Source organism: Thalassophryne amazonica, chromosome 10, assembly GCF_902500255.1.
Source record: "Thalassophryne amazonica chromosome 10, fThaAma1.1, whole genome shotgun sequence".
In the NCBI taxonomy this organism is placed as follows: domain Eukaryota; kingdom Metazoa; phylum Chordata; class Actinopteri; order Batrachoidiformes; family Batrachoididae; genus Thalassophryne; species Thalassophryne amazonica.
In genome coordinates, this window is record NC_047112.1 from 13338002 (window position 1) to 13357051 (window position 19050).

At 42.5% G+C, this 19050-nt stretch overlaps 1 pseudogene; it reads left to right on the forward strand.

Moving 5' to 3' along the window:
- The first annotated feature begins 1630 nt into the window (after positions 1-1630).
- LOC117518330 lies at positions 1631-14861 on the forward strand (annotated as a pseudogene).
- Positions 14862-19050: the final 4189 nt, after the last annotated feature.

Here is a 19050-nt window from a genome sequence, read left to right on the forward strand (position 1 = left end):
TTTCCTCACGATCACAGCACTGCCATTTGTGCTGTCATCAGTCATTTTCATGGCCTCATCCCTCTCTCGCTGTTAGACGAGTACATCGCACCTCACCTCTGCCTGATAGCTGAGCATCTGCTTCCTTTTGCCACCAGTCGTCTCAGGAGAGTTTGGGATGTGTGCACACGTGTGGAGATTCTGTATCAACTTATTAAAAAAAGAAAAGTTGTCCCTGCTCAGGTGATTGGCTGATGAAGGAGCAACACGTCCGCAGTCGATGAGGTCAGAGCGGCTTTCCGTAATTATTGTATGGCTTTTGCCTTACAATATAAAGCGCCTTGGGGCAACTTTTTGTTGTGATTTGGCGCTATATATACTCAACAAAAATATAAACGCAACACTTTTGGTTTTGCTCCCATTTTGTATGAGATGAACTCAAAGATCTAAAACTTTTTCCACATACACAATATCACCATTTCCCTCAAATATTGTTCACAAACCAGTCTAAATCTGTGATAGTGAGCACTTCTCCTTTGCTGAGATAATCCATCCCACCTCACAGGTGTGCCATACCAAGATGCTGATTAGACACCATGATTAGTGCACAGGTGTGCCTTAGACTGCCCACAATAAAAGGCCACTCTGAAAGGTGCAGTTTTGTTTTATTGGGGGGGGATACCAGTCAGTATCTGGTGTGACCACCATTTGCCTCATGCAGTGCAACACATCTCCTTCGCATCATCCGTGAAGAGAACACCTCTCCAACGTGCCAAACGCCAGCGAATGTGAGCATTTGCCCACTCAAGTCGGTTACGACGACGAACTGGAGTCAGGTCGAGACCCCGATGAGGACGACGAGCATGCAGATGAGCTTCCCTGAGACGGTTTCTGACAGTTTGTGCAGAAATTCTTTGGTTATGCAAACCGATTGTTTCAGCAGCTGTCTGAGTGGCTGGTCTCAGACGATCTTGGAGGTGAACATGCTGGATGTGGAGGTCCTGGGCTGGTGTGGTTACAGGTGGTCTGCGGTTGTGAGGCTGGTTGGATGTACTGCCAAATTCTCTGAAACGCCTTTGGAGACGGCTTATGGTAGAGACATGAACATTCAATACACGAGCAACAGCTCTGGTTGACATTCCTGCTGTCAGCATGCCAATTGCACGCTCCCTCAAATCTTGCGACATCTGTGGCATTGTGCTGTGTGATAAAACTGCACCTTTCAGAGTGGCCTTTTATTGTGGACAGTCTAAGGCACACCTGTGCACTAATCGTGGTGTCTAATCAGTATCTTGATATGGCACACCTGTGAGGTGGGATGGATTATCTCAGCAAAGGAGAAGTGCTCACTATCACAGATTTAGACTGGTTTGTGAACAATATTTGAGAGAAATGGTGATATTGTGTATGTGGAAAAAGATTTAGATCTTTGAGTTCATCTCATACAAAATGGGAGCAAAACCAAAAGTGTTGCGTTTATATTTTTGTTGAGTGTAAATAAAATTGATTTGATTTGATTTGATTTGAAAAGAGAATTTTCCAGTAGAGTGCTTTTGCAGATGAAATGATGAAGGTAAAAGTGTGGTTATCTTGTGGAGCGAGGGCGAAGAGAAAAAGACGTCATGCGACATGCGTGGACTTGCACCTGTTGGGCATTTTGAAGCAGACAAACAGAAGCCTGAAGAGCAGGATCAGGGTGTTGTTAGGCAAGAATTCCCATAACAACTTGCAGTTCAGAAAAACACTTCAATCTGTCTTTTTTGGCCAAAGAAAACACATGTTGTAAGTATTGCTCTTCAAACTGGTTTTGCATGGTGAGACTTGGGATAAACTGTAATTTAGACACAGAGGATTTGGATTTTTGAATTATTTATTTCTCCTCTGGACACTTTTGTTTTTCAGTACCGGCTGCCGTCCTGTGATTTTGTTGCTGGTTGCTGAGGGCTTTTCTTATCTAGAAGTGTGCAAACGGTGTTTGTGATGCAGGGAGCGGGGGGGGGGGGGGCTTCTACAGTCTGTGCACTTTTTATTCAAGCTTTAACTCTGCTTCTTGGTGTGAACACCTCCAGCTTTCGTGTTTTTTTTTGTTTTTGTTTTTTTTTCCTCCCCAACAAAACAGGAATAAGGTCCAAAGCTGAGTGACGATTCTCTGAGCTGAGTACATGCTGAACTGTGTGTGATGTAATAAAGGGTCTTTTTAACCTGGCATCACTTAAAGCTTCAGTTCAAAGCCGTACTGCCGCAGCACCGTCAAAAGACTGGGAAGAGCTTTGAGGTATTCTTGAGGCAGCTCCTGGTGGCTTCTGGTCTATTGGTGGCTTCTGGTCTATTGGTGGTGTTTCCCAGCAAAACTTCTCTCTGAATACCTTGAGTTTGCAAAGACCCAGCTGGTTTCTAATGTTTACGCCTTTATTACACACACACACACACACACACACGTTTGACTTTCATTCAGCTGCACACAAAGTTTGTGGCACTAGGCTGTGCACAAACGCCCAGATGACACTTATCAAACTGAAGTTTTAGAAGTTGTCGCCAATGCCTCCAAGGCTTTAAGGGCACCTGAGGCTATTTGCTCCATTTGTTGTTTTCTCACAATCTGTTCCGGACTTATATTGAACATTTTTCTCAATTATAACTAAACAAGAAAATCAATCAACTTGCAATTTGATGTTTGCTACAAGATCCCACTAAATAATCCACACACACCAGGGATCCAAAAAACACACAGCGTCCTATTCTGATAACTACAATATAGTGCAGAGTCAAAAGTGCACAATGCAAGTAAGTGCATTTGTGGCATGACCAAGTCCACTTAAATGTTTTTAAGTTGTTTGATGTTGCTGACATTGAGCAAAGCCCTTCAATATCTGTGTCTATATCATCAAACAATAATTCAAAATTGAATAATTGTTGCAGAACCTCAAAGTAATAAACTATTTCACAATTGTCATTATGATTCTTTTTACAACAATATTGTAATAATGTAAAGAAAGACGTTTTTAGCCCTTCACCCTCTATGCTATACTCTCCATTTTCTTTGAGATTTAAATTATAGTTGAAACTTAGAAATAAAAGACAAATTGTTGAAGAAACAATATTTTATCACTGTGCTTCCGATTTTATTTTTTTGTTGTTGTAGCGATGAAATGTAAATTAAACTGAAATTGTAGCAGGCATATTTGTCTTTTGAATTAGAGATCAGTCCCACATACATTTTTTTGGCATAATTGAGAATCACAGCTGTGTCACACAGCTTTTCTGGCCTTTGTTTGTGAAAAAAACTGACCAATTTAGGATTTTAGTATTGTGAAATTTACATTTTAAATACTCAGGTAAGCTAATCACAATGCTAGGAATACTTGCAAAATAGGTCTCCACGGTTTGCGCCCTTCAAGGATCAAAAGCATCGATTCAAACTGGGAATGGTGGCGCCACCAGTACCAAACTGTAGCAATGCTAATTTGCGGAGTTTTATTTCACACGGTTCTGTCTTTCAAGGGTCGAAAGGATCACTTTGTCTATCATCGGATTGTAGCTTTTTACAACAATGTTGTCCGGTTTGTGGCTTTTTACCCTATGGACAGATTTTTTTGTGCCATTTCCGGTTTGTGCCTTCGTCTACCATAAGAGCAAGTTTTGCCACGCTTCACTCGAATTACATGTACAGTGGGGCACGAGGGACAATTTGTCATGTATAGCTATAATGACCTGGTCCTGAAATTGGCGCACCACCCATTCTTAGTTCCAGACAAAGCTCTTATCTCATAGTGACTTAAAATAATGCGAAATAATGACACATGCAAAGGAAATCTCAAATGGCAAGTTTGATTTTTTTTTTTTTTTTTCTCACATCACAATGACTTAACAGCCTTGTATGGAATTGAGAACAGGTTGCGGTCCTATTTTGGGACCGGTCTAATCCAAGTATATTTCCACCATTCAGAATATGTGTCATTGTCTTTAAGACACAGAAGTGAGAGGTTTTCTAGTGAGGAAATGGATCTGCATTGCAAGTGGCTCAACCATCCACCACACCTGATTGAAGTGAAGCGGTTTGTTCCTGCAACACCTTCTCCATTCTGTTAGACAGAAACAGATCCTCTACTGTACCTGGGCCACCCAGTGAGGAAGAAAAACAGCCTAACATATGCTACAACTCTTTGTTTTATGAAATTACTTGCTTTCGATCAGGTGTTTGGTGGTCTGGGGTGCAATCATGATTTGCTACCAGACAACATAAATGCACCGATGCTGGGGGCTGACCACAAGTCATTTTAAGGCCAACATTGAAGTTGAAACTTAAACAATATGAGTGTTGAGCATATAAATGTTTGTTGCATCATTTGGACTCTTTTGTGATGGCATGCAGTACTGTGTGCTGGGTGGAAAACCAGCCTCCCATTAAAGATTTATCACTCAGTCTTTCTAATTTTCAAGCGCTTCGTCCAATTAAGGGTCGCAGGGGGCTGGAGCCTATTCCAGCAATCATAGAGCATAATGCGGGGTAGATTTATATATTTACTAGAGCGTTATCCATGGGGATTCACAGGCTCTGGTTTGGGTAGTGTTTATAAATAGTTAGCTGACATTTTTCAAGGGTGGTAATAAATTATGAAAAGTTGAATGAGTTGGAATGGCATATGAGTCCAGAATGTTTTTAGAATCTTAGACCTCAACAGTTTTTAGAAGAACGCAAACATTTCCTGTTAATGTACTATAAATTGTTTAGGTTCCTGTTATCATATACACACTGTTGTTGTTGTTGTTGTTGTTGTTATTATTATTATTATTATTAGTAGTAGTAGTAGTATTGTTATTTTATTTTATTATTACTTTATTTTGTCATTTCATTTTTAAATGGACCACAATGGAAATAAGTGTTTTCACTTTCTTGTGTCATCCATGTATTTTTAACGTATTTACAATAATATTATGTACTTAGATTGAACTTACTAAAGTCACTCACATACTCACTCACACATTTAATATAAAGATGATTTACTGCACCCTGCTGGAATGGTGTGAGTCAAGAATGTAATTATCACATTGGTCAGTGTTGTTGGCTAATATCCGTAGTTCTCGAACTTTCCAACGATCAACTTTTCATTTTTGGCGGCATTCATCCTTGACCCAAAATACATAAGCATACCAAATGGCAAATGTCAGTGCCTCAGTTTGTCAGTGATCAACGTTATACACACACATGCACCCGCACAGAGCTTTTTGTCTTTTCTGCATCCTGCCACAAGTAGGTACTTTTATTTTTACACTGACAAACAGATACGGTGGCAGACAACATCAAACGCAGTACAATTTTCACTCGTAGCGGCAACATGACACATAACTCAGTCATGGTCATGCTGACATGACACTTAACTTATCTGACAAAACCAATTGAACTACAAAAACAAAAAAAATAAGTAACACTAACAACACTGTTAAACTAACATGAACCACATAACAGCATTTAAAACCTCAAACTCCTGTGATGCATTGTAGCGCAATGTCCATTGTTCACTGTTGTTAGCTAATATTGTTAATTTCTCCAAAAATATTAGTCCCTTCAACTTTCTGTTTTCACAGAGTTTCATCCTTTACAGAAAATACATCAGCATATCAAACAGCAAATGTCAGCTCTTCCCAGTTTCTCCATGATCAAAGACATGCACACCATGCATACACGCGTGCATGCGCGCACACATGCACACACACACACAGAGGCTACTTGGCTATTATAATATATATTGGCCTCAATTTGCTTCCATTTTCAACAAATGAGGAAATTTGCCGGAGAATCAGTAAGAGGGTTTTGCTCAGAGAACAGTAGGTCTCAGTCACTGCATGTTCTACTCCCATGTGGACTCTCATCTACTTTTCCATATACATAGATATAAGTTTAATATCTATAGTTTGGCCGCAGCGATGAGTGGAGCCACCACGTGCCTTCAGAGTCATGCTTGCACAGCCGCTTCACCCCAATCCACTAAAATCACAGAAAACAATCTGCAATGCATTTTAATTTTAGCTATAACCTGCTATCAAAATAACTGAGCAGCCAGATCCACATTCAAGGAGAAATGATGTCAGGGTCACTCAGACATCAGAAACACCACAGAGGACAAATGTTTGAGTCTCTCACTACTCCAACTAGACCTGATGAAGCTTTTCGGAATGAAGAGTCAAACGCCTTAAAGGAAGTAAACAAAACTTATTTGGACACCAAGACCTGGACAACAAAGTAAAAAGCAAAGCCACATGGAAAATTAAGGGGAAAGACACATTACCAGGAGGTATCTGGGGATGTGATGGTCTAGTGGTTAAGCGTTGGGCTTCAGACCAGAGGATCCTTGATTCAAAACGCAACCAGACCAGAAAATCTCTCAGGGTCTTTGGCCAAGGTCCTTAATTCCCTAATTCCTCCTGGTATGTAGTGAGCACCTTGCATGGCGGCACCCTGACATGGGAGTGTGAATGTGACCCTTACCAAAAAACAGTACTGATAAGTATATAAAAAGTAAACTGGAAGTATACTTGAAACATACTTGCATGTATTACTTTTTGGTAAGGGGAGGCATAATTGTAAAGTGTTTTGAACTTCTGATGCAGATGCAAAAGTGCTATATAAAATGTAGTCCAAATTACATCTGATTCACGTTTTGTGGATCACGATGTAGCCCAGTGTCATCATTTGTTTTGTTTTTTTTAAACATTTCATACTCCTCCAATTGCTCACAATATTCAGTAGTTCTACTTTTACCAGAGTTACACCCATTTTCAGTCCCAGGTTTTTGTGGTTCCGTCTTCACAAAAAATGTCCATAATCAGGTGTCATATTATAAGCAATAGGAGACCATCTTAAGATAGAAGAAAGTTCTCTCTTTGACAAAACACCCAAGATGTTTACCAACCTTCTCTGTGACACTGTTTCTGCAGGGCTCCTGCTGACGATGTCGTGGCATGGGGAGAGTCAATCGACCACCTTCTGGAGTCTAAAAGTAGGCCTCTTGATGTATTTTTACTACACTCTCTCATGCCCTCTGCTGTGCTCTCTGTTCTCTGGCCTCTTTTCACCCTGTGGAGCTCAGAACAGCTCAGGCCTGCACATCATTCTTTAAGTGCCTGCGGGGTTGGCTGGCAGGGCGAAGAATATATATTCTTGCTTCGACTTCATCAAATCCATTGTGGAGATATATTTAAGGAGGATGACACCGGCTTGAGATAAGAGGTCTGGTGTGAGCTGCCAGTGCAGATAGGGCGATTCCAGCCGGCTAGTGTTCAATTACAATACCGGCAAACGTTGATGGCTTTCACTTGACTGTACTCCAGGCGTCTATTTGAAGATGACTAAAAGGGCGGATTTATTCACTCTCTTTCTCTGTGCTGTCTTTTCTTATTATTATGTGGCTGAAAAGGATTCCAGCTATCTGTAAGATTTAAGCATGTTGTGTCCTGCATCAAGATTAAGGGTCCTCTCGGAGATTAATTTTATCAGGCACCCGAGTTGCTCTGCTGGAAGAAACGTAATGACAAATCGGTAAGCAGGAACCACATGATAAATAGTTCTGTATGCTTCAGCTTCAAACTGATGGAAATCATAAAGCTTTGCGCGACGTGTGCTTGCAGAGGCGCCGCTGTGATCGAAGGGTCGGGTCTGGATGGGGAGTTATTAACAGACGGAAACACGGAGCCTCTGGAAATGTTTTTTGTTTCTTGTTGATTGCCGTCAGTGCACCAGCTGTGATGACTGTGGAAGCGATTTGGGCAGATAACCCCACCGGTGCTGTCAGCTGTTTGTTTTTGCTCCCATACAATGCGCTAAGTATTTCACACCTGCGTTACAAGCAGTTTCACAGTCTCGCTCAGAACAAAAGCTGCAGTTTGTGAGACAGAGATAATGAAGAATATGAGATGAAATGTTTGCAGGCCTCCAGAGTACGCACAAGATTCTTACATCATGTTTTTGTTTGCTCTCACGCTGAAGACAGAGCTTCAGATTATGTGCTGTTAATTACACCCGTGTGGAGCGATGTCGTGGTGTTTCTTTCAGTCCAGAGTCATTCACTCCGTCTGTCTGTGTGCAAACCAGCTGGCTCATGTTTGTTCAGATTTGGACCAAACTTGGAATGACTGAGTGTCAACCAAGGACAAAGTGATATTTATTTTGACAGAAATCAGTTTAAAACTCATGACTTCAATGTCAAATGTTTGTACATGTGGGAAAAGCAGGTGGCTCTGTGGAAAGGAGTTGAGTGACTAATGTGCAGATGGGTGTTCGATTCCTGGGGCCTTGTTTATCAAACTGCATAGAAAAGTTCTAAATGTTGTCGTGCATATATATATATATATATATATATATATATGAGAGCATATCTCACCCATATTGTCCTCTCTTCATTGGCTTCCTGTTAATTCTAGAATAGAATTTAAAATTCTTCTTCTTACTTATAAGGTTTTGAATAATCAGGTCCCATCTTATCTTAGGGACCTCGTAGTACCATATCACCCCAATAGAGCGCTTCGCTCTCAGACTGCAGGCTTACTTGTAGTTCCTAGGGTTTGTAAGAGTAGAATGGGAGGCAGAGCCTTCAGCTTTCAGGCTCCTCTCCTGTGGAACCAGCTCCCAATTCAGATCAGGGAGACAGACACCCTCTCTACTTTTAAGATTAGGCTTAAAACTTTCCTTTTTGCTAAAGCTTATAGTTAGGGCTGGATCAGGTGACCCTGAACCATCCCTTAGTTATGCTGCTATAGACGTAGACTGCTGGGGGGTTTCCCATGATGCACTGTTTCTTTCTCTTTTTGCTCTGTATGCACCACTCTGCATTTAATCATTAGTGATCGATCTCTGCTCCCCTCCACAGCATGTCTTTTCCTGGTTCTCTCCCCAACCAGTCCCAGCAGAAGACTGCCCCTCCCTGAGCCTGGTTCTGCTGGAGGTTTCTTCCTGTTAAAAGGGAGTTTTTCCTTCCCACTGTAGCCAAGTGCTTGCTCACAGGGGGTCGTTTTGACCGTTGGGGTTTTACATAATTATTGTATGGCCTTGCCTTACAATATAAAGGGCCTTGGGGCAACTGTTTGTTGTGATTTAGCGCTATATAAAAAAATTGATTGATATATATATATATATATAGTATAGCAAATAAAATCAATTTTACAGCAAAATTGTGCAAATGCTGATACAAACACCAAATTTTGCATGATGATTCCCAATGTAGTACTTACCAAATCTGGTCAATTGGCCACTAGAAAATTCAAGATGATGGCCACCAAAGTGACCATCCAAAAACTACTTTTTGCATTGACGTGCACTTATCACAATGGATCTGTTTTCCAACATCAGTGAAATGTTATGTGTCGGACGCAGCTCGGAGAACCGACCAGCGTTTGAAGGACCCAGTATGAAATAAGCAGAGCACGGTACAAAGGCTAACTGAATTTAATACATAACAGTGATAATACAGAAAGGTGCGGTCTGGCGTGGTGCGCTCCCAGCAGCGCTAACGGTCCGGAGCCAGAAGCTGTTTCGGACCCAAGGACCCCGCCAACACCCCCCAGGTGGCCGCAACAACCGAGTCTGTGAAAGAAGGAACCATTATGTGAGTCCACACTCTACACACAGAACACTTAAAGGTGTACAAACAGCAAACACTTCCTGGCTTGATTGCTGATCAGCTTCCAACCTGCAGGCATGGAACATCCAGTTCACAAAACTCCACCGCAGTGGAAGCTGATACATGACTAACAAACAGCTCAATACAATAAGGTGTGAGGGACACCACATTTACTGACTGTATAACTGTTAGTCACAAAATCTAACGTACCTCAGGAAGTGTGCTGACGAGCGTGAGACCTCACCCCCTCCTCTTTCACAGACTGTGCATCAAACCTGGACGTTTCTCAGCATCCGCTGCTGATGAGATGGCTCCCGAGACGACGATCTCACCCGTCTGGTCACAAGGTCGAGTCTCTGGCAAATACACACTGTGCACTCCAGTCTTAAATGCCAACATGCTCCAATCCAGCCAGATGCACCTCAGCTGTGAGTCCTGACGAGTCGCAGGTGATCAGGGTGAGGTCCTGACAGCCTCAGCAACACAGCCACTCAGTCCCAAATGCACGCCACCTGGGAGGAAAACAAAAAGACAAACAAACCGGCAGCCAGGCCCCCCCAGCCATATAACAGTACCCCACCCTCACGGGAAGCCTCCCGGCGACCACACACACCTGGCCCAGGAGAAACACCCCCCTCCAGGGACCATGGCTGGAAAACCGCGTCTGCGTTCGTCCTCCAACAGACTGGTTGAACTGGCTGCATCTTTGCCCTTGTTTGACAGTCTCAGCACAGGTGTGGCCAGGAGTTCCTACACCTGTGCGGTCAGCCTTTAACCAAACATGTGTGATTAGTCATAACACAAAACAACCAAAACACCCCCCCCGCCCCAGGGGACCGTCCCATCAAACCCCAGGGAAGGGGAAAAAGGAAAAACAACCCAAACCCAAGCCTACAAACAAAAAACCAAAAACACCCCCCCCCCCCCCCCCCCCCCCCAGAGGACCGCTCCATCAAACCCCAGGGAAGGGGAGAAAAGAAAACAACCCACATGTAAGCTCACAAACAAAAATGCCAAATACCCCCCCTCCTCCCCCCCAAACGACACGCAGGGACCAACACCCCCCAGAGGGCCACCCGCCAGCTCCAGGAGTAATAACCACGGCCGAGGTCCCTCTGGGATCCACCGTCACCCACGGGGACCACCAGCGCCCCCCAGAGGACCACTCGTCAACCCCAGGAGACGCCTCCCCCCACGACCAATGGACCCAGCCCCGGCCGTCCACGGCTAGATGGACCCAACGCCTTTTCCCCCCCAGAGGACACCACAGTCAAACCCTGAGGGCGGAAACTGGGGGAGGGAAAACACAAAAAAAAAAAACCCAAACCCCCCCCCCTCCCCTCCCGGGTGCAGAGGCCACCTGGGAAACGCCCAGCACAACCTAACTGCACCCCTCCAGCAATGCCGACACTACGGCACACCCGGCTGGAGTCAGAGGAGAAGAGAGGGCATAACAAAAAACAAAGAGAAAAAACAACCCAAATACCACCCCATCACCCCCCAGGGGACCGTTCCATCTAACCCTGGGGATGTGAAACAAAAAGGAACAAAAGAAAAAAAAAACAGACCAACACACAGTTGTTTGGGTCCCCGTTTCTTCTTTTTTTTTTTTTTTTTTTTTTTTCGTTCTTGTTTAGCAAAGGCTACAGGGTCACACCCCCAGACAAATAGTGGACAACAAAAAAGAAAAGCCCACACAAAAACCAACTCAAAAAACACCCACACAAAATGAACTAACACAAAACAAATCAGTGAGTTATACCGTCAAGCTCAACCAAATGGAACACACCTGTTCCTACTCCAGAGCTTGACGGTACCGTGATTCAGTCACCACAAGGGGGAACCAGAGTGCTAAAAATGAAAAAACCCCTTGGGCGACAGAAAAAAACAAACGAGCTGCTTTTGTGTGCGCAGCTGAGTGCAACACACAACCAAAATGTGCTCAACTAAATAACGCCGGAGCTGATACAACAGACGCAGTAGTTACCTTTATCCGGGGAAACGGGGCTACGACTGTAACACAGGAAGCCCAGCGACCCGTGCTAACAGAGCTCCGCCGTGCGCGTGAACCCATTACAAACGCACTCTTGCAGCTCCCGTTTACACCTCCCATCCGGTCGGAGTGTGACGCGAAGCCATCGCCAGTCACACTCCACCACGATCCACGGATGAGGCACAACACAGGAACACGGCTGCAAGAGAGCACAAATTAGTATCCAGTAATGGGTCTCAAACACGCACCTTCCGGGCGGAGAGCCCCGCAACTGATCCGGATAACCACTGAACGTCTGCTGCCGCCTTCCCGGCGCGTTACCGTCTCTGCTAACGCTGGGTCCGTGATGTTTGGCCAGAGACTACTGTTATGTGTCGGACGCAGCTCGGAGAACCGACCAGCGTTTGAAGGACCCAGTATGAAATAAGCAGAGCACGGTACAAAGGCTAACTGAATTTAATACATAACAGTGATAATACAGAAAGGTGCGGTCTGGCGTGGTGCGCTCCCAGCAGCGCTAACGGTCCGGAGCCAGAAGCTGTTTCGGACCCAAGGACCCCGCCGACACCCCCCAGGTGGCCGCAACAACCAAGTCTGTGAAAGAAGGAACCATTATGTGAGTCCACACTCTACACACAGAACACTTAAAGGTGTACAAACAGCAAACACTTCCTGGCTTGATTGCTGATCAGCTTCCAACCTGCAGGCATGGAACATCCAGTTCACAAAACTCCACCGCAGTGGAAGCTGATACATGACTAACAAACAGCTCAATACAATAAGGTGTGAGGGACACCACATTTACTGACTGTATAACTGTTAGTCACAAAATCTAACGTACCTCAGGAAGTGTGCTGACGAGCGTGAGACCTCACCCCCTCCTCTTTCACAGACTGTGCATCAAACCTGGACGTTTCTCAGCATCCGCTGCTGATGAGATGGCTCCCGAGACGACGATCTCACCCGTCTGGTCACAAGGTCGAGTCTCTGGCAAATACACACTGTGCACTCCAGTCTTAAATGCCAACATGCTCCAATCCAGCCAGATGCACCTCAGCTGTGAGTCCTGACGAGTCGCAGGTGATCAGGGTGAGGTCCTGACAGCCTCAGCAACACAGCCACTCAGTCCCAAATGCACGCCACCTGGGAGGAAAACAAAAAGACAAACAAACCGGCAGCCAGGCCCCCCCAGCCATATAACATGAAATCCAAGATGCCATCTAATTTTGTTTGAGTCAGTGTGCCGTAGCTGATGCCACACTTCCCTATGCTTGACCAAGTCCTCTCATTGTTCGTGGGGGATCTCAAGGTGTTTTCAAGACAAGTGGGAAATGTAATCCTTCCGGCATGCCCTGCATCTTCCCTGGTGCCTACTCCCAGCTGGACATTCCTGGAGGACCTACCAAGGGAGATGAGCAGGGGGCATTCTCAGCAGATGCCCAAATCACCTCATGCTGGCAACTTTTGATGTGAAGAAGCAGCAGCTTTACTCAGTCCCTCCCAGATTTGAAAGCTTCTCACGTTGTTCCTGCGTGTAAACCCAAATAGGCACCTCATTTTGACTGCTTAAATCCATGACCTTGTTCTTTCAGTCATTACCCAATAGACCTGTTCAGAATGTCAAATGTTACAAAATCTTTTGGGCCACATGTTGTTCTTGTTCCACTAATTAAATAAAAAGGTCTGTGCCAAATTTTATTGTAATCAGACATTGTTTAGGGGTCCCCCACAAAGCAAAGATTTTCCCCAAATAAACAATGTAGTAATCCAGTAATGTTCTCCTCTGGGTGACCAATCAACCACCACTTTTTGTGATTAGAAGCCATCACATGTACCTGTAAAAGAACAATAATGGCATCAGAGTCTTCTCTCATTAGGGTGATGTTGCCTTGCCAGCAGAGGGAGAGGAAAATGTGTCACTCTAGGGGTCCTCTAAATCTTATCTGATTGAGTTCAAATTTGGTCTGCACCAATAAAACCCCAAGTGGAACAAAAACATGTGGCCCGAAGTCTCTCACAACTTTTTTTTTTTTACTATATAACATGAACAGCCCTATTACCCAATGCTCATGACCATAGGTGAGGATAGGAGCATAAATGCAGAGTTGCTTTCTGGCTCAGCGTTTTCTTCATCTTGACAGTCAAGTACAATGTTCACAAATATGCCGTAAATGAGGGATGCTGGACATCCTTCAATACTATTGTAAATAAGCCTGATTTTTTTGTTTGTTTGTTTTTGTCCCGTCTTTTGTTCCATGAAGAGCCACATGGTATTTCACTATGGTTCAGTATTAAAGAAACTGGCAAGAAAATTCATGGATCCACCACTTGATCCAAAAAATTCAATGGGGTCTTCTTTGTCCAATACTCCAGTGACTGGTAGAAGGGTGTAATACTTTTGTCCCATCCCGTGGACAGCCAAACAAACATAAAAATGGGAATAAAGACATAATCTTGGCAGATATAATTGTAACCATAATGTTGTGTTCTTCACTTAGAACCAGTTTTGTGACCTTGTTTTGTAATAAGTGTCTGAAATGAAGCTTGTGTTTCAGCCGGCCAGCTGGTGTTTGAGGACTTCCTGAGGTCAGAATACAGCAAGGAGAACCTCTTATTCTGGTTGGCCTGTGAAGGCTATAAGACAATCACCAGTCAGACAGAAATGACTGTTTCTGCCAAGAAGATCTACTCTGAGTTTGTCTGTGTTGATGCACTGAGACAGGTACAGTTTTGTAAAGTCAGACATGAAAAGCTTGTTTTCTGAAACTCTGCCTTTTGGCTCTCTTGTATTCTGAATCACATATATGAAGAACAACATTCTTGCTGTCAGTGTGAAAAATAGTCACGTAAAAGTTGCTATTTTCTGAACACAGATAAACATTGACTGTGTGACCAGAGAAGAAATCCGTGAAAACATCTCCGAGCTTTGATAGGGCGCAGAGACTGATATACGGCCTGATGGAGAACAACTGTTATCCTCGATTTCTCAAATCAGAAATGTATCAAGCTCTGCTGGAACAGGCTGAACATCAGTGAAAGCCGCGTGATGGAAAAATGCTCTGCATGATGGATTCTGCAGTTCAGACTATTGGCCTTCTGGTGTCAGATTAAACAAATGCTCATCTGTCAGACCAAACAGAAGCAAGAGGAGATACAGAGCTGTTAGTGTGACCACTGACATCAGCTGGAAGGCAAACTGGATGTAAATAATGGATTAAGGAACATTTGAAGGGTCTTTGAGATGTACAGGATGGTGAAGAAAAATGTACAAAAAATACCAAAGTATAAAGTTTTTACTTGGCCTGTGTCGAGTCAAGGACAATATTTGTTCATGTTTCTGCAGAAATAATTCAAGGGAATGACAAAAATAGGAGTTTTGACATTCTCTATCTACAGAGCTTCTGTTTAAAGGTCTAAAAGCAGAATGTAAACATCAGATCAATAACCCAGTTCTATGACAGCATATAATATCAGTGTTTTTAGGTTTAAGAGAACCAAACAAAAAAATAAATAAATAAATTATCCCAAATTATTTTTTACAAAAAATAAACAAAAAAATAAATGTTGTTCAATTTAAATAAAAGCAAATATGATGGAATATGATGAATATTAAATTAATGCACTGTACACTGGCATACTCTGATTTCTTATGGACTGACTTGAACTGCAAGAGACATTCACTGACTTTGAAATGTTCTTGCATCCAGCACATGGTCTTCAGCCAGTTGGCTATAAAAGTAATCATTGAGTTTTATATTATTTAGTTTAATGTACTGTTTTTTGATTTAACATCTAATGCAGGACTCCCATTGCCGATTTCTGGCCCTGGTTGCCATCCTAATTCCAAAAACAATGAAATCTGGCCCTGTTTTTACAATAGCAGGCAATTTTTTTGTGTGTGTGTGTGTCATGAAATTGTATATTGATGATAACTGGTTAGTGATTCTAGTACTTATGCATACAAATGCATAGTAAATTTTGCAGAGCAAAATAAACTGTACTGGAACTAAATTTGGTCCAATTCCAAGTGGGTGAGAGTGTCGGCACAAACATTCGGAAAATGGGGTGTCAGCACTCGGTGGCGAGTATGCTGTGTCCGAAAACAGCCGGTGTCCTGACAAGATGAGTTACTTGTCACTTGTGTGTGTGGCTTGTCTAGCTGCTCGAACAAAATAGGTCAAAAGATCTGTGGTTATCTCGTTTCTTGCTTTGTGAATTATACCCAAGATTTTGCTTTCTAGGTAGTCCTTGCATTTTCTTTCTTCTTTTTGTTTTGTAATTCTTACTTTATATTTCTCTGTATTTTGACAACACTTTTATTGTAAGAAAATGTATACTTCCTACAAGATGTATGTTTTTCTATATATTGTTTTATTGTGTACAATAAAATAAATATATAAATACATCTTGTCTTGCTGATGGCCACAAGCTTCAGAAAAGAAGAACCAGGGCTGTAAATCTGCGAGAATGACATGAACTGAGTGCCATAAACATATGTTCATTCATATTACAGGGGGAATTTCCCAATTTCAGAATTTTACTGTATCATTTGTTCTCTGTTTCTAAGAAAAAAACAAATCCCTCATCACTTTTTTTTCTTTTTTCAGATGTCAAGGATGATAAACTATTTTTTAATGGGACCTGTGTGTGTGTGTGTGTGTGTGTGTGTGTGTGTGTGTGTGTGTGTGTGTGTGTGTGTGTGTGTGTGTGTGTGTGTGTGTGTGTGTGTGTGTGTGTGTGTGTGTGTATATACACAATGCATATTTTAAAAAGTTTCACTGCAAAGCAGCCTTAGGAACAACTAGGTCCCACTTAAAAAATAGTTTATCATCCTTGACAACAGAAAAAAGTGATGAGGGAGGAATTTTGTTATTATTCTTTTGTTAAAAACAGCTTGCACACATAAGCGACAGTAGTGCAAGTTTCACTGCAAAGCAGCCTTAGGAACAATTAGCCCCCCTCAAAAAAAAGGTTATCATCCTTGACATTGATGAGGGATTTTACTGCCATAATTTTGGTTTATGTATTTTATTTTTGCATTATGCATATTTTACATTTTTGTCACTACCTAGCGCTCTGTAAACTTTGCTTGTCTTCAGCCACAGCATACTCTCCACCTAGCACTGACACCCCCTTTGTCGTATGCCAACAATCCACACTCAACCACCCCCATTTTCTGAATGGTTTGTGCCGACACTGCACACTCAACCTGTGTGTTAGTCTCACCCATTCCAAACAGAGTTCAAGAAACTCATTCACAGCAAGATAGAGTTGATTTTACACTGTGATAGACTCTTTTTCTTGTAGGTAAAAAACCTGATTTGACAAGACGATAGAGCTGATTTCACACTATAATCGAGTTTATTTAACTTGTAGGAATGGGATCCATTTTATTCCCCATAGAGTGCATTTTACTCTGCAAAATTTGCTGTGTACTCCAGCCTACGTGCTGACTCTGTGGTTATTAATTATACTATCGCATGACACAAAGCTAAAATATTAAAATGTCAAAACTGTCTTTTGTTGAAGAGTGCAACATGTATTCTGTGGGATTTGCAGAGCAGAACCAGAAGGAGGCTTTTGATCAGGGAGTGGTAGGTCCCTGTCACTGCTTGTTCTACATGCATGCCCACTGTTATCTACTTTTACTGCATGCCAGAGTTATGAGCAGACCTGTGCATCTCAGAGGGCTGTGCTAATCTGAGGTGTGCATGATCGCTGCTCGCTCCTGTCAGTGAAATCGCTCACCACTTTGTTATAATGTGCATAGATGGTGATGAATATATTGTATGTGTATTGTATATGTGTAACATGGCCAAAATGTCATAACTGATGTTCCCTTCACAATGCAAGTGCTACTCCTCATCTTGATCTCCCTAAGTAACCATTCATGTACTGAAGTATACTTCAAACAGCACTACTGCCACAGACATCCAGGCGCCATCTTAGGACAACGGTTACGTCAAACTTTGACATAACCGTTGGGCAGAAAGCACCAGGAACCTAAAGACTTTGATCTTTGATTTCCTGCAAAGGTATTGGCATTGCTAAACACCTCTATGTTCATGAGTTTGTAAGCTTATTGTAGCCATGTCTTGATGTTAAAGTTTTATGATACAGGGATGTAAATGTCTCAGACCAGGTTTTTGTTCATAGGACCCAAGGGTGTCATGGGTAATATTTTGGGGTTTAGGTTTGATCTCCACATTATTTTGGTTTTTGGTCTAATCTCCACTTTATTCTTCTGTCTTTGGCATTATTCTCTCTGTGTTAATATGACTCTCAGTGTTATTTGGCTAATTCTCCTCCATGGTAAATATTCTTTGGCACCTTTACATTGACGTTTCTTATGTGTTCATTTTGTGTAACTTAACTGTTTTTGGCCTTCTGTTTTCATGTTTCTGCACTTCTCTGCACTTCTATGATTGACTATGTGGTGGTTTACGTAACCATTGTTGGAGTGTTCCCTCACTGCCAGATAGTATGTTTGTCCAGGTTTCTCATATTACTATTATACCTCTTATTTCCAGTGTTTTTGCCTTCATGAATTTTGTTACTGACCTTTTGCCTGTTTTTGGATAACACTCTCCCTGAGAAAAGACTCCCTGAGAAAGACCACCTGTTGGACTCATCTCCTTTGTGCCTGTCTAAGGCCAAGCCTGTTACCAGCTGTTTAGAATGGAGTTGCTTTTTTTATTATTATTAAACTTGTTTTTACTTGCTTTCAATTGTGGTTCTCTGCGATGGGGTCCATTGCAAAACTGTTTAAAAAGGGACCTGCAAAAACCTGTCAAGTGACCTGGATAAGGTCAAACAAAACAAGCGGGCCCAAGGGAGATATATATAAAACAATACAATCTATAAATCTCCTGCATCTGTGCACATGTGCATTTGTCCTTGTCCAGTGATGGCGCCATTCATCCATCTGAGTGAAGTCAGTGCAGCATTTAAGGTTTCTTATGTGATGCAATACCTTTTCTATTTGAGTGACTCCACCTTGATGTCACATGTAATATTATCAACACTCAACAAACAAACTATAATGTAATTCATGTACAGAGCCTGTCATCCATCACATGCTATTGTTTCTGTTGGCCATACATCTTACAAAAGTTTAAGAATGGCAACTGTAACACTTCTCTTAATCCCTCCAAATAAGTTATTTTGGCAGTATTCTCTGATGTTTTTTGTTCTTGTGTTGGTCCTACAGCTGTTGAACCTCATTGAGACAAACAAATGGGCAACATGCTCATGTGTGTTATATTCTATAGATGTTTTCTGAGTGCATAAGTGGGCATGTGTGTGTTTTATTGAATCAAATGTAACTATAAGGTCATAACTGGGAGGATTTGTACAAATATTTTTTCCTCAAAGGTTTGTTTGAGGATCAGGTGCCAGTTCTGGTCTAGGAGAATACATTGGTATCCGCTACACCATGACCCCCTCCCCCAGGTCCTGGATAGC